The sequence below is a fragment of the Hevea brasiliensis genome, chromosome 15 (genome assembly GCF_030052815.1).
Source record: "Hevea brasiliensis isolate MT/VB/25A 57/8 chromosome 15, ASM3005281v1, whole genome shotgun sequence".
Lineage (NCBI taxonomy): Eukaryota > Viridiplantae > Streptophyta > Magnoliopsida > Malpighiales > Euphorbiaceae > Hevea > Hevea brasiliensis.
In genome coordinates this window covers 74,814,225-74,830,589 of record NC_079507.1, presented here as the reverse complement: position 1 = coordinate 74,830,589, position 16,365 = coordinate 74,814,225, and positions in this window count along the sequence as shown.

The following is a 16,365-nucleotide window of genomic DNA, read 5'->3' as shown; positions in this document are numbered from 1 at the left end:
TAAATTAAAATTAATTAATAAAAAATATAAATTAATTCATTGAATCAAATTTATTCATATTTTATTATTTTACTTAAAAAAAATTAATTTGTCTATATTATATTTTTTTATAATTTAAATTAATGATAGATGAGACACGAGAATGAGTCAATAGAAAGCTATAATTTTGAAGAAGTGCTCTAGAGTTAAAGGGTTTTAAGTTAAGTAGAACGAAGACATAATACATGCATTGCAAGTTCAGTGAAGGCCAAACTAGTGACAGGGAATGAGTTAGTTTGAATGGAGTGGTACTGTCCCAAAGTAATCACTTTAAAAATCTAGGCTCGGTCCTTCAAGTAGATGGGGGATGTGAGAAGGATGTTAATCATAGGATTAAAGCCGGATGGTTGAAGTGGAGATGTGCCACGGGAGTTTTATATGATCGTAAGATTTCCAATAAATTGAAAGGAAAATTTTACCGTATAATCGTACAACCGGCTATGTTATATGGTAGTGAGTGTTGGGCACTTAAAAAGTCGTATGCATCTAAGATAAGAGTTACAGATATGAAAATGTTAAGGTGGATGAGTGGCCATACTAGACTAGATAAAGTCCGTAATGAGAGTAGTAGAGAAAAGGTAGGAGTGGTGTCAATTGAAGATAAGTTGAGAGAATAGATATTGAAGTGATTTTGTCATGTGAAGCGTAGACATACGGAGGCTCCAGTTAGACAAGTAGAGCACATTAGGTTATAGGATAAAAAGAAAAAAATGGGTAAACATAAATTGACTTGGAGGAGAATAGTACAACATGGCCTAGAAGCATTACACATTTCTGAGGATTTAACCCAAAATCGTTCAGAATGGAGAAAGCGAATCCATATAACCGACCCCAAATTTTTTAGATAAAGACTTAGTTGAGTAGTATAATTTAAATTAATATTAATTTACATAATATGATTGCTTAACTAAATCCAATATTATAATGTATTTTATAATTTTATATATTATCAGTATAAATTTTTCATTTTCAGCTTATTGATATTTTGAATTTTATATTATATTATTTAATACAAAAAATTTTAAAACTTATTTAATATGTTAAATAAGTATTTTAATTTTTAAAATTATACATTACATTATATGTGTTAAAAATACATCATAGAATAAAATATAAATATAAGTATAAATTTAATTATGTATTTTCAATTTATTTATATTAATTATATAATTAACACTCTCAGTGATTTTTTTCTTCTTTTTATTTTCACAATTTCTCATTTTTCTTCTTGTAAAAATATAAAACATAACAATTTAAAATTAATATTGAGAGTAACATAATTAAATATATAAAAAAATATAATTAAACTTTCTCATAACTTTGTGATCGAAATCAATAATCTAATTATGATTGACTAGTAAATTAAAAATAAAAAATATGTTATCCATATAATGATATTAACAAATTATAATTAATTTATATTTAAACTAAATAGACCTAAAAAAATTAAAATATCATACAATCATATGCTAAATACACTTTTTTTATATAAAAATGATATTAATCATCTTAAGTATTATAGAATGCATTAATATTAAATATTAAAAAAAAAGGAAAATTAATCTATTTTAACCTATAAATATTATTAAAGTTACAAGATTATTAGTTTCATTTGATACTGGCATAATAATAAAATTATAGTAATCACATTTACGTACAAATACCTTCATATAAAAATAATACATGTGACATACAAAAACTCGAAAAATTTAAAGATTTATAAATCAATTTTGCCTACTATAAGTCAAAGTTAATTAAACTTGAGTTTTATTATAGAGAAATAAATTGTGTAAATATTAAAACTATCCGTTATTATTATATACATATTAAAAAAGTTATAAATTTATAATGTAAAAAATATTTGTCATTGAATGGGATTAAAATTTTATATTTATTGATATAAATATTTTTATTTAATTAAATTTAATAATATTTTTATAATCGTGTTAATTAAATAGTCAATTTTTAATAGTAATTTTATAATTTAATATTTTAAGTTTGTAAATATTTATACTAATTAAAAAAATAAATTAATATAAGTGAGATTCGATATTTAATGTTGTTTATTAATTTTATTGTAATAAATAAAATATTTTTAATGAATTAATAATGTTTATAGAAATAAGAATATAAAATTACAATAGATTATAGTTATTATTAAATTAATATTAAAATTTTTATTTTTATTAACTATAATAATATTGAAAATTGAGCTTATTTATAGACTGGCGCTAAAAATTATTTAGTAATGAATTTGTATTGAATTACTTAGCATAAATAACTTGTCGCTAATAATTATAGAATAATTTATCACTGTTGAAATTATTAATGATGTATATTTTATAGTTAAAACTTAGTTGCGACCACTTTGTATAGAATTAACTTTTCGTTGTTAAAAGTATTGATGATAAATACATTGCTACAAAAAGATAATTAATGACGAATTTTTGTTATTAATTTATGTTATTAGTGATAAATATATACAGCTCGCAATAAATATATTTTATTAATATTTTTATAAATAATATAAATCATAAAGTGTATTATTAGCAATGTCATTGTTCTATTTATACATTTACATATATGATAAAATATAGATATATTTTTTATTATATATGATTTTTATATATTTTTACCAAAGTTTTTAATAATTTATCAATCACTTATAAAAATTTTAATTAATTATATAACTATTTAAAATTTTAATATTTATAAATTTAAATTAATTATAAATATATAATTTAAATTAATTTTTATAAATTAAATCAAATACTTACTTAGTCTTTAATAAAAACTAGATAGGCAACAAAAATGTTGGGCTTTTTACCAACTGTAACTTTTGTATACGCATGGAAAAAGTAAAATTCTGAAGTTGCAAGGTTGAAACGGGTTGTCGTTTATTTCACAAACGCAAGTCACGTCTCGTTTTTAGATGGATGGATTCGGGCCTTTCGGCAAATGATATGATAGCAATGGCTTGTTTGCTTTGCAGATAAACACACCACCACGTCATTGTTGACAAGAAGACAATCAGTCTTCTCACCAAAACAATAAAGCGCACACACACAACGAGATAATTGAAAATATCTTTTCCGAATATTGAAACTACAAGTCGTCCACCAACAGGGATCAACCATCACTAGAACGCCGCCGGTTTACTAAGAAATCCTGGCTCTTTATTGTCACAGCCCAGAGTAAGTGGCGTTGTTGGGCTAGCAAACCCGGAAAACACGCCATGTGGCCCAATATTAGACTTCCAAAAAAAGCCCATCTACTCTACATCTTTCTATAGCAGCCAACATGTTTGATGTTGCGTGTAACACCCCAAAATTTTAAATTTTATTATTTTATGAGCATTTTTAGTATTTTAATTTTATTTAAATTTTATGAATTTTTTTAAGATTTTTCGGATTTCAAAAATCGGGTTCGATTTTTCGAAAATATAAACTTTGATGATTTTTAAAAATTTATTTAAAGACCATGTGGCAAAACTAAAAATATATTTGAAATCTACGTATTTTTCTGAGTTTTCTGAAATTTTTTCGGAATTTTTGGAGCTCATTTTCGGTCCCGAGGCAGAGTAAAAATTCAAAATTTTGTATCTGAATCGGACCAGCCGAATCGGACCGGTCGAATCGGACTGGCTCCCTTTTTCTTCTTCCCTTTTCTTCCGCGCGTCCGGACCTCCTCCCCTTTTTTCTTTCTTTTCTCTCTCCGCCCGCCGCCACCACCCACCTCGCCACTCACCACCGGCGCCAACCACCAGCCATCCCAGCCCACCGGACGCCACCCCGAACGGCCGGAAAAATGCGCGCAAACGCCCTCCCCTGCGCGCGCGACTCTTCGACTTCCCTGGTCAAAATTCGGCCAATCCGGCCACCAATTGGACCGGGTCTTGTGTCTAAAATCATCTACTCGACGAGAGCTTTCCATAGACACCAAGAACACCGAAGTCCATCGAGCGGTTTGTCAAATTTTTGCCCGGGAAGTTTTAGCCCATTTTGACTTTCGGGCTAGATTCCTCACAAACCGTGAATCCCACGAGAAAACCGAGAGTACCAGAGCGCTCCACTCGTCGAGAGCTTCGCGGCGACATAAATTTCAAATTTTTCCGACACCGTTTTTCGGTGGGTCCCACGGAATTTCGCAGTGTCTTTTCGAGCATTAAATGAGCTTAGAAAATTCTGAAAAATTTATGTACTAACCCCCGTGTTGTGGGCTTCGTGTAGGTATCCTCAAGTCGCGGAAATTCAACAGTTGATCGGGTCTGTGAATCTCCGGCCAGACAGACCCGTTACCGGAAAAGTCTCCGAATTGAACCAAGGTTTTGGCTACCCCCCTATTGTCAGACGTCTCGAGCGCGTCCCCGAAGTCGGAGTCGGCAAAGGTAAACCCGAACCTTGCTTTTTCGTAATTTTCTAGTGCTTAAATAGGATTAAAAATCCATAAAATATTCGTGGTAGCTCAGAAAATTATGATTCTTTTTGCAATAGCCTAGTAATATTGCTAAGGACCGCGGGGCAAAGTTTTAGAATTTTTAGAGCTTGTTTGGGTAGTTTTTGCAAAAATGATCAATTATAAGGACTAAATTGAAATTTTACATATTGTGATGGATGACTGATTTGATGGGCCCAGGAGGGGCTGTGGGATGTGATTGAGTTGTGGATATATGGATTGTGAATATAGAAGTGTGTTTTGAGCCCTTTTGCAGGTTGGGTAGGTCCTAGGTATAGGGGAGACTCTGCCGGATTTTCGGCACGACTTAGGACGTATTTGGTCTTTTCTTGATTGTATTGAGTCATTTATATTAAAAATTGTAATGTAATTGTCAGGTGAGCCGGGACAGCCTTCTTCCTCCGCCCAGCCGCCACAGTGACCGTTGTCAAGTCTGTGAGTAAAATATTAATTTTAATTGTAATTTCACTATTATTATATGTTCAAGTATGCCCATGCATCACTTATATGCATATATTTATGTAGTTAAACTCTAGGCACGATTTATGTTGTATTGATAACTGTTAAAGTGCCATGGATGTTGTTGTGGTAATTTGGAGCAGTGTGCGTGAGTTGGCGTGCGTGTGATGTGGTGTAGACTATGGATAGGACGGGTAGTCACGGCTTGAGTTCTTCGCTGGGACCCGATCCTTCGAGGGGTAGTCACGGCTTGAGTTCTTCGCTGGGACCCTCTGTAACGATCGGGAACCAACCACTAGAGGAATTGTCCGCTTTGGCCATAAGCCTCACGGTTTTGTCCCATAGGTGGAATGGAGAACTTCCCAGGAGGTCACACATCCTAGGATTTCTCTCAAGCGAGCACGTTTAACCCTGGAGTTCTTCCAACTCTCCAGGCCATTCCACCAAAAGGCGCCTCTAGTGATTAGTTCCCCCATCTTATATATCATTACTTTTGAGCCCAATACCATCTCCGTGCTTTGCGATGTGGGATTTGCCTAAGGGACCTTTCTCCCCCCCTTTCGGGACTCAGCGTCCTCGCTGAGGTTTGCCCCACCATCGCCCAAGAGGACACGCGAGCAGCTCTGATACCAATTGTAACGATCAGGAACCAACCACTAGAGGAATTGTCCGCTTTGGCCATAAGCCTCACGGTTTTGTCCCATAGGTGGAATGGAGAACTTCCCAGGAAGTCACTCATCCTAGGATTTCTCTCAAGCGAGCACGTTTAACCCTGGAGTTCTTCCAACTCTCCAGGCCATTCCACCAAAAGGCGCCTCTAGTGATTAGTTCCCCCATCTTATATATCATTACTTTTGAGCCCAAGACCATCTCCGTGCTTTGCCGATGTGGGATTTGCCTAAGGGACCTTTAATTGTAACACCCCCGTTTGTATAGCCTGGTAGATTTCACTGTTCCGGTGACCGGTGTCGGTCCGGACAATTAAGGGGATTAGGACCACACTTAAGACAACTTAAGAAGCCATAAACACAAATAATTAGTAATGTTCAATTAGTTAAGTATAAATAAGAAAAATAGAACATAAGAAGTTAAACGAGCCGAGAGTCACAGGGATGGGTAACCTCCTGAACGATCACAAGTCGCTTTAAACTCAAATTTCGAATCGTAAAGTGACGCCATGGTCCTTAGGACCCTTATGAACACAATGGAAAAGAGAAAATCACGAAAAGAACGTTAAGCTACCAAATAATTAGGTCGTGAGCCTAAGAAATATTGGATTATTTGCAAACCGGGATGAACCGGCGAGGGGCAATTTGGTCAATTAACCCCAAAAGCTGACTCCTGACCTAACTGTCCAATAAAATCGGAGAAATAAAAATTTTCGGAATCGAGAATTAAATTAAAGAACTAATAGAAAAAAAAATAAATAGAAAAAAAAAGAGAAAAGGAAAGAGGTTGGAAAAGTCAAAGGGATGACATCATGTATGATGTCATAAAGATTTAATTTAATTATTTTATTAATTAGAGAATTTTGGTCTTCAAAAAGGGATAAACATAAAAGAAAACAAAAAGAAAAAAAAAATTAAAAACCTCATTTTCCATCTTCCTTGCCGCCCCACTTTCTTCTTCTATTCACCATTGCCCATCCTCCATTAAAGCTTGCACTCAAGCTTTATTCCTCCACTCAACCTTAATAACTCCCTTAAAAACCTCCCTAGAACTTGTTATTGCAACTTAAGAAGGAGATTACAAGAAGAAAGAAGGAGAGAAATTGGAGAATTAGCAAAATAGTTGAGGTTAGTATGCTAACTTACTATTTTTCCATTCAAATGCATGTTTAGGTAATTAAGTGAGTTAAGAACTTGATGTAAATGAAACAAATATGGGGAAAGAATTAAATTGAAATTTCGGGCAGCTTGAGAGGAGTGTGGTTTGCATGAATATGATGCAATTGAGTGAGTTTAGAAGCTTCACTTAGTTAAATGATTAGCATTAAAATTATTAGAAGTAGTTAAATGCAAGAGTTAGTGAGATTAGGGTTTCAATGCTAGGGTTTATGAACCAAAAATTGGAGAAATGCATAAATGGCATGTTTAACCTATTGTGACAGGAAATAATGGTCAATTATGACCAAATAAGTTGTGTGGGAATGGTAGGAAATTAAACCAAATTCGTAGGTCAATGGTCATGCTGCTGGCAGCATGACCAAACCCATTTTGAAGGACCAAAACTCAAATATTACAAGTCCAATTGATATGCCACCAATTGGAGATGAAAATAGACATAAAAGAGCACAATTTTCATTAAGGAACTATGATAAAAAACTGACCAAAACTTGGTGAAACAATTGACCAAAGTGAATTGATAGCAGGCTGCCACTGCACTAAACTGACTAAATGAACAGTAATTGTTCATTTGGTCATAATTCGAGTTAGATAGGTCAAATTGACCTGAAATTTTACCAGCAATTAGATGAGACATAGATCTAAAACTTTCATGAAGAACACCACCCCAAATTATTCCATTAAACCATTCAAATTATTGAGCAAATTTAAATTACCAAACCTGCAACTCTGCAGATTTTTAATTGAGCAGTAATGTTTGGATGGCTATAACTCTCTCTAGGAAACTCGGATTTAGGCGATTCTTGAACCGATGGAAACCTAAGACATAGTAGAACATTTCATATGAAGAAATTTAGACTAAATTATGAACTTAACTTGATCAAATTATTGACCAAAATTGGATCAAAATCTGCCAGAACCCAAAAGTGCAGTATGAACAGTGCACGTGAACAGTAAACTTATTTTGGCTATAATTTGAGCTACAAAACTCTGATTGAGGTGATCCAAAAATGAGAATACACTTAAGACAGTAAGGAACATTTTCTATGAAGGAAGTTTTGTCAAATTCCAATAGTAGACAGACGAATAAAACAATGCAACTTCGGAGAACCAAAACCGAAAATTGACAATTTTGCCAAAATGACCAAAGTTTTAAACAAATGACCAAAACCAACAAGTTTGGTGATCAAAATGTGGTATGTGGGTGAAGTTGGAGTTCCCATACCCATTAAACCTTAGAAAGTCAATAATTTGACTTAAATAGTGCAGTGAATAGTAACCCGAAACACAAAAATTTCGAGAACGTCGAATTTAACACGTTAGAGCTAGGTAAATGTGAAGTTAAGTTTATTTTGGATTTATTTTAAGTTTTAGTACTGAAACATTGGAAAATTTCGTGTTTCAGTGGAAAAGAATACCGGACGTAACTCCGAGGAGTCGAGTCAAGGCCAACAAAGCACTGCTTGAGGTTTGTGCACAACATATACTTTTATAATCATCTTTTGCATATCGATTTGAATAATATGAAATATTGGATTATGGCATTCTTATGATATTTGATCTAAATTGTTGAAAGTTATTTTGTATATTTGAAAAGACAATGTTTAGCAAATTGTTAAGATAAGTTTTGAAACCACAGTGTCATGACCACATATTTGAACACCTCACTAGCACGACTAGTGGGGGTAATTAGTTTTGAATTTTGATTCCTTCTCTGGAGAAGTGTTGAAGTGTGCCGAGAAGAGGATGTGAATGGATATCCATATATTTGAGCTAGCTAGCCTTATGATATGATTTCTCTTTAGCTTCTGGCTATTGAGATTCATGTGATTTCTCTTTAGCCTCTGGCTATTGAGATTCTATTTGTTTCGAATGGCGTGATCTAACTGTGAGTTTTATGAAATGTGTTTTGTTACTTTGAATTGAACTTGGTTTACATGTAAAATCTTACAATGCATGATTGTATTTAATTTTCATGTTTAGCCAAATTTTTGAATGAATGTGCTTTAAGTTTTGCATAAAGATTATTTTAGTATATTGTGCACCACTGAGTCCTAGTACTCATGATAGCTTTATCATTGCCGCAGATACAGAGACTAGAGGAGCAGCAGACTGAGCTGCTGAGGTGTGTGAAGTCATCAGCTTGAAGCTTTCGGGTATAATTTATACCCTATTTGTAAATACTTCTTTTGATGTATATATTGCACATAAATGTATGGACATGTAAAGATGGGTCTTGAGCAGCTTGTACACAAATCTGTATGAAGTTTGTAATAAAGTTTAGTTTGTGTTTCTTTTGATATAAATTTGTAAGGTTGTGTATAAATTATTTTGTTTTTAATGAAATATGAATGATATTGATTGATGATTTTGAGAACTATTGAACTTGTGAATTTTGAGAAATTGACTGAGTTTGATTGTGAAACTGAAGTAGGGGTTGAGAAAAACTTTTAGAAGTGCTTTTTACAGGTATTTGAAGAACGGTTTTCTCAAAATACAGAGGAAACTCTGTCAAAATTTTTATAGAATTTGCGAAAAACTAAAATAGACCAAAATATTAACTAGTTTTAATTTTAACTAAATGTGTTAAGTACTTACTAGAAAATGCTCACCACTTGTCAAAAATAAGAAAATTGTTTTAAAATCCCTTGTAGGGTACTTAATGAGTTATCGGTAGGTGAAGTTCGGTAGTTCATTAGGTATTCTACGGGATCATGTTATGCCTTACAGAGGGGTTAGGTGTGACATGTTTTAGTGGTATCAGAGCAAATTTTTGAAGTATGTTTTAAATTGTGAATTTGTGTCTTTTCTTTGTTAGGTACAACTGCTCAATGTCCATTTTTGTTACATACAGTGCATTACATCATGAATATGAACTAACGGAGGGAAATCTCCATGTGTTACTTGTTCAGGAGATACCCTAACTTCAAATGAAATGGAAGAAGGATCGCTCATTGAGCAAATGCTGAAGCTGAGGCACAAGAGGAAGCCCCAGCTTTACCAAATGTCAAGGGTCAACAAAGACCCCACAAATGCCGCAGCTTCCTCGACACCGCATGCCAGATGGTGCGATGTTTCAAAGAAATGGTCAGGTATGCCTACTCAAGCCCCACCCCAACCACCTGTGGCACAACCACTGCCTCCACCTGCATAAAGATGATAAGTTATTGAGGTATGGGGCTACGGAATTTAAGGGTACAGTGGACACTTTAGAGGCAGAGCAATGGCTTGAAAGAATGGACAGAGTATTTAAGAAGCTGCACTGCCAAGATGAACTGAAATTTGAATATTCTGTGTCGCTACTGCAAGGGGATGCGTATGATTGGTGGAAGACCATCCCCCACAGCTTAGCTGAACCACCAGTGCTGACCTGGGATGATTTCATCAGAGAATTCAGACAGAAATACATCCCAGATGCATATGTTGACCAGAAACTACAAGAATTTTTGAGTTTGAAACAAGGGAACCGATCAGTGGCAGAGTATGAGAGGGAGTTCTCCCGCTTGAGTCACTATGCGGGGAGTCTCCTTACTACCAGCAAAGCAAGGTGCAAGAGATTTGAGACGGGTTTGAAGCCCAGCATAAGGATGCAAGTTGTGGGATTCCGACACAACAACTTCTCAGAGCTTATGTCTCAAGCACTCGAACTGGAAAGGATTGAATCAGAAGCAACCCCAAGGAAAGAAAAATCAGAAAAGGCTGAGAAATCAGAAAAAGACAAGGGGGAAAAATCAGTTGAACAGAGTTCTGGTGCTACCTCTGGAAAGAGAAAGAAGTTTAGTGGACCCAGCAGGGGTCGAGGTGGAAGATTTGGTAGGGGCCGATTCTCCGGACAGAGACCCCCTAGGTCTGGTCAGCAGTCAAGCAGGGGTTCACATTCTGCCCGCCCCTGTGAGACTTGTGGCAAGATTCATGGGGGGGAGTGCTACTGGGCCACTGGAGCCTGCTTTAACTGCGGAGGCAAGGGCCATATAGCTAAAGACTGTACTAGTGCTCCGAGATATAGTCCAGCTCCTACTACTGCCGAGGGATCTATTCAGAGTCCTGCTTTCAGAGGTTCATGGGCCAAGTGAGGAAGAGGCAGAGGTAGAGGCACCGCCTGTGCAATCAAGGCACGCTTGGTCGAGACAAGGAAGTGCTTCGACCAGAATCTACACTATGAGACAGCGAGAAGAGGCTGAGACTTCTGATGTGGTAGCTGGTACATTCTCTATCTCTGATCAAGATGTGTTTGTGTTGTTTGATCCGGGTTCAACCCATTCATATGTTAGTGCTAGCATAGTTAATTCACTTGCTGTTCCATGTGTGCAAATGGATTTTGAAGTGCTAGTAACTAGTTCGTTAGGACAAGAGGTTCGGATCAACAGAATTTATAGAGACTGTCCTTTGGTGATCCAAGGACATGTTTTCTCATTAGACTTGATTGAAATGCCCTTTAGAGAGTATGATATTATCTTGGGCATGGATTGGTTAGCCAGGCATCATGTCACGATTGACTGTAGACTGAAGACAGTCACTTTTGGTCTCCCTTTGTATGGTGATGTGGTAATACACGGGGAGAGGCATTTACTGCCATCAAACATCATTTCGCCGCACTAGCCGTAAGAATGATCGTAAAGGGTGTGAAGCATACTTAGCACATGTTATAGACACCCAAGTGGGGAGTCCAAAGACTAAGGGACATCCCTATCAGATGTGATTTTCCTGATGTGTTTCTGATGAATTGCCGTGGATTACCTCCGTAAAGAGAGGTGCAGTTTGAGATTGATGTTATGCCTGGTGTGGACCCAATTTCCATAACGCCATATAGAATGGCACCTGCAGAAATGAAAGAGTTGAAAATACAATTACAAGAGTTGCTTGACAAGGGCTTTATTCGCCTAGTGTGTCACCTTGGGGAGCGCCGGTGTTGTTTGTAAAGAAGAAGGATGGCACTCTCCTGTTATGCATTGATTATCGATGCTAAATAAGGTGACAATAAAGAATGATATCCATTACCCCGTATTGATGACTTGTTTGATCGGTTGAGGGGTGCAAATTGTTCTCCAAAATTGACCGAGATCGAGTTATTATCACCGAAAGTACAAGAGCAGAGTATTTCTAAATCGCCTTCGTAACCCGCTATGGCCATTATGAATTCCTAGTCATGCCATTCGTTAACAAATGCTCCTACGCTTTTATGGATCTCGATGAACACTATCTTCATACCATACCTCGACCGGTTGTTGTGGTATTCATTGATGATATTTTGGTCTATTCGAGGAATGCGTAAGAGCATGATAGACATCTACGGATTGTATCGCAGACTTTGAGGGAAAAATGCCTATATGCCAAATTGTCGAAGTGTGAATTTTGGTGAAGGAGATATCCTTTTGGGGCATGTAGTATCGTAAGAGGGCATTAAGGTAGATCCAAGTAAGATTGAAGTCGCCCTTAATCGAGGCCACCCAGAAATGTCACAGAAATTCGTAGTTTTCTGGGTTTAGCTGGATACTACTGTCGATTTGTGAAAGGGTTCTCCATGTTGGCATCTCCATTGACCAAGCTGCTTAGAAAGGATGTGAAATTTCAGTGGACGGATAAATGCCAACAGAGTTTTGATGAATTGAAAAAATGTTTGACAGAGGCTCCAGTCTTGACTTTACCCACACCGGGTGAAGAATATACAGTTTACAGCGATGCGTCTCACAACGGGTTAGGTTGTGTGTTGATGCAAGATCGAAATGTCATTGCCTATGCATCACGCCAGCTAAAACCGCATGAGAGGAATTATCTGACACATGATTTGGAGCTTGCAGCCATTGTGTTTGCTCTTAAGATCTGGAGGCACTATTTGTATGGGAAAAAGTGTTACATCTACACAGATCATAAGAGTTTAAAGTATTTGGGCACCCAGAAAGAGCTGAATTTAAGACAGAGGAGATGGTTAGAGTTGATAAAAGACTATGATTGTCTGATAGACTATCAGCCAGGGAAAGCTAATGTTGTGGCTGACGCCTTAAGTCGCAAGACTATGGCAAGTCTACGAGTTACTCCTTTGTCTTTGGTACATGAGTTAAGATCATTACATGCCAGTTTAGAGATTAATGATGAGGGGCAGATAGCAGTTGCATGGCATGTACAGCCAGTGTTAATTGATCAGATCAGAATGGCTGCTCAGAATGATGAAAGGTATCAGAAGCTGTTAGAAGAAGTCCGGCAGGGCAAGAAACCAGAATTCTCAATCAGAGATGATGGTCTACTGCTACACCAAGGTAGAATATGTGTTCCTAATAATGTGGATTTGAGGCAAATCATTTTGAAGGAAGCACATGAGTCTCCTTTTGCCATGCACCCTGGTGGCACAAAAATGTATAGGGGGCTAAAGGAGCATTACTGGTGGATGGGTATGAAACGTGATGTGGCAGAGTTTGTATCCAAATGCCTAACTTGTCAACAAGTAAAGGCAGTGCATCAAGTACCAACTGGGTTGTTACATCCACTACCAGTGCCAGAATGGAAATGGGAAAGGATAACAATGGATTTTGTAATGGGACTTCCGAGGACACAGAAGAGTCATGATGCAGTATGGGTCATTGTCGACAGACTAACTAAGTCTGCTCATTTTCTGCCAGTCCGGATGGTCTACAGTTTAGAAAAATTGGCCAAGTTATACATTGATGAGATTGTGAGACTGCATGGAGTGCCAGTATCCATTGTATCAGACAGAGATCCTAGGTTCACTTCTAGATTCTGGGGTAGTCTTCAGAGAGCCCTAGGAACTAGATTGAACTTCAAGATCGCATTCCACCCACGCATGCATGGCCACGAGAGGGTAATTCAGATCTTGGAGGACATACTACGGGCTTGTGTGATTGAGTTTGAGGGTAGTTGGGATACACACTTGCCTTTGATTGAGTTTGCTTACAACAATAGCTACCAATCAAGCATTGGGATGCCTCCATATGAAGCTTTGTATGGCAGAAAATGTAGAACCCCGTTGTGTTGGGATGACGTGGGTGAAAGATAGATGATTGGACCCGAAATTGTTCAACAGACTGAAGAGAAGATTAGGGTGATTAGAGGTTGACTTAAGACTGCATCAGACCGTCAGAAGTCCTACATTGATCTGAAGAGAAGAGATGTTCAGTATGCAGTGGGTGACAGAGTTTTCCTCAAAGTTTCTCCTTGGAAGAGGATTATGAAATTTGGCAGAAAGGGGAAACTAAGTCCTCGTTTCATAGGGCCATATGAGGTTCTGGAAAGAGTGGGTCCTTTGGCTTATCGGTTGGCACTACCTCCAGAGTTAGAGAAGATAAATAATGTCTTCCATGTGTCTATGTTGAGGAGGTATCGATCAGACCCATCTCATGTACTATCAGTAGAGGAAATTGAAGTGAATCCAGACCTCACATATGAAGCAGAACCCATAGAGATTCTGGCATATGAGGTGAAGCAGCTACGGAACAAGCAGATACCGTTGATAAAAGTGCTGTGGAACCATCATTCGGGCCAAGAAGCTACTTGGGAACGAGAGAAGGACATGAGGAGACAACACCCACAGCTGTTCAAAGATTGATATCAGGTAAAATTTCGAGACGAAATTTATTTAAGGGGGGGAGAATTGTAACACCCCCGTTTGTATAGCCTGGTAGATTTCATCGCTCGTGACCTGTCGGTCCGGAAAATTAAGGGGATTAGGACCACACTTAAGACAACTTAAGAAGCCATAAACACAAATAATTAGTAATGTTCAATTAGTTAAGTATAAATAAGAAAAATAGAACATAAGAAGTTAAACGAGCCGAGAGTCACAGCGATGGGTGACCTCCTCGAACGATCACAAGTCGTTTTAAACTCAAATTTCGAACCGTAAAAAGTGATGCTGCGGTCCTTAGGACCCTTATGAACATAGTGGAAAAGAGAAAATCACGAAAAAGAACTGTTAAGCCAGTCAAATAATTAGGTCAGGGAGCCGGAAGAAATATTGGATTATTTGCAAACCGGGATGAACCGGCGAGGGGCAATTTGGTCAATTAACCCCGAGAGCTGACTCCTGACCTAACTATCCAATAAAATCGGAGAAATAAAAATTTTTGAAATCGAGAATTAAATTAAAGAACTAATAGAAAAAAAAATAAATAGAAAAAAAAAAGAGAAAAGGAAAGAGGTTGGAAAAGTCAAAGGGATGACATCATGTATGATGTCATAAAGATTTAATTTAATTATTTTATTAATTAGAGAATTTTGGTCTTCAAAAAGGGATAAACATAAAAGAAAAACAAAAAGAAAAAAAAATTAAAAACCTCATTTTCCATCTTCCTTGCCGCCCCACTTTCTTCTTCAATTCACCATTGCCCATCCTCCATTAAAGCTTGCACTCAAGCTTTATTCCTCCACTCAACCTTAATAACTCCCTTAAAAACCTCCCTAGAATTTGTTATTGCAACTTAAGAAGGAGATTACAAGAAGAAAGAAGGAGAGAAATTGGAGAATTGGCAAAATAGTTGAGGTTAGTATGCTAACTTACTATTTTTCCATTCAAATGCATGTTTAGGTAATTAAGTGAGTTAAGAACTTGATGTAAATGAAACAAATATGGGGAAAGAATTAAATTGAAATTTTGGGCAGCTTGAGAGGAGTGTGGTTTGCATGAATATGATGCAATTGAGTGAGTTTAGAAGCTTCACTTAGTTAAATGATTAGCATTAAAATTATTAGAAGTAGTTAAATGCAAGAGTTAGTGAGATTAGGGTTTCAATGCTAGGGTTTATGAACCAAAAATTGGAGAAATGCATAAATGGCATGTTTAACCTATTGTGACAGGAAATAATGGTCAATTATGACCAAATAAGTTGTGTGGGAATGGTAGGAAATTAAACCAAATTCGTAGGTCAATGGTCATGCTGCTGGCAGCATGACCAAACCCACTTTGAAGGACCAAAACTCAAATATTACAAGTCCAATTGATATGCCACCAATTGGAGATGAAAATAAACATAAAAGAGCACAATTTTCATTAAGGAACCATGACCAAAAACTGACCAAAACTTGGTGAAACAATTGACCAAAGTGAATTGATAGCAGGCTGCCACTGCACTAAACTGACTAAATGAACAGTAACTGTTCATTTGGTCATAATTCGAGTTAGATAGGTCAAATTGACCTGAAATTTTACCAGCAATTAGATGAGACATAGATCTAAAACTTTTATGAAGAACACCACCCCAAATTATGCCATTAAACCATTCAAATTAATGAGCAAAGTTAAATTACCAAACCTGCAACTCTGCAGATTTTTAATTGAGCAGTAATGTTTGGATGGCTATAACTCTCTCTAGGAAACTCGGATTTAGGCGATTTTTGAACCGAAGGAAACCTAAGACATAGTAGAACATTTCATATGAAGAAAGTTAGACTAAATTATGAACTTAACTTGATCAAATTATTGACCAAAGTTGGATCAAAATCTGCCAGAACCCAAAAGTGCAGTATGAATAGTGCACGTGAACAGTAAACTTATTTTGGCCATAACTTGAGCTAAAAAACTCCGATTGAGGTGATCCAAAAATGAGAATACACTTAAGAC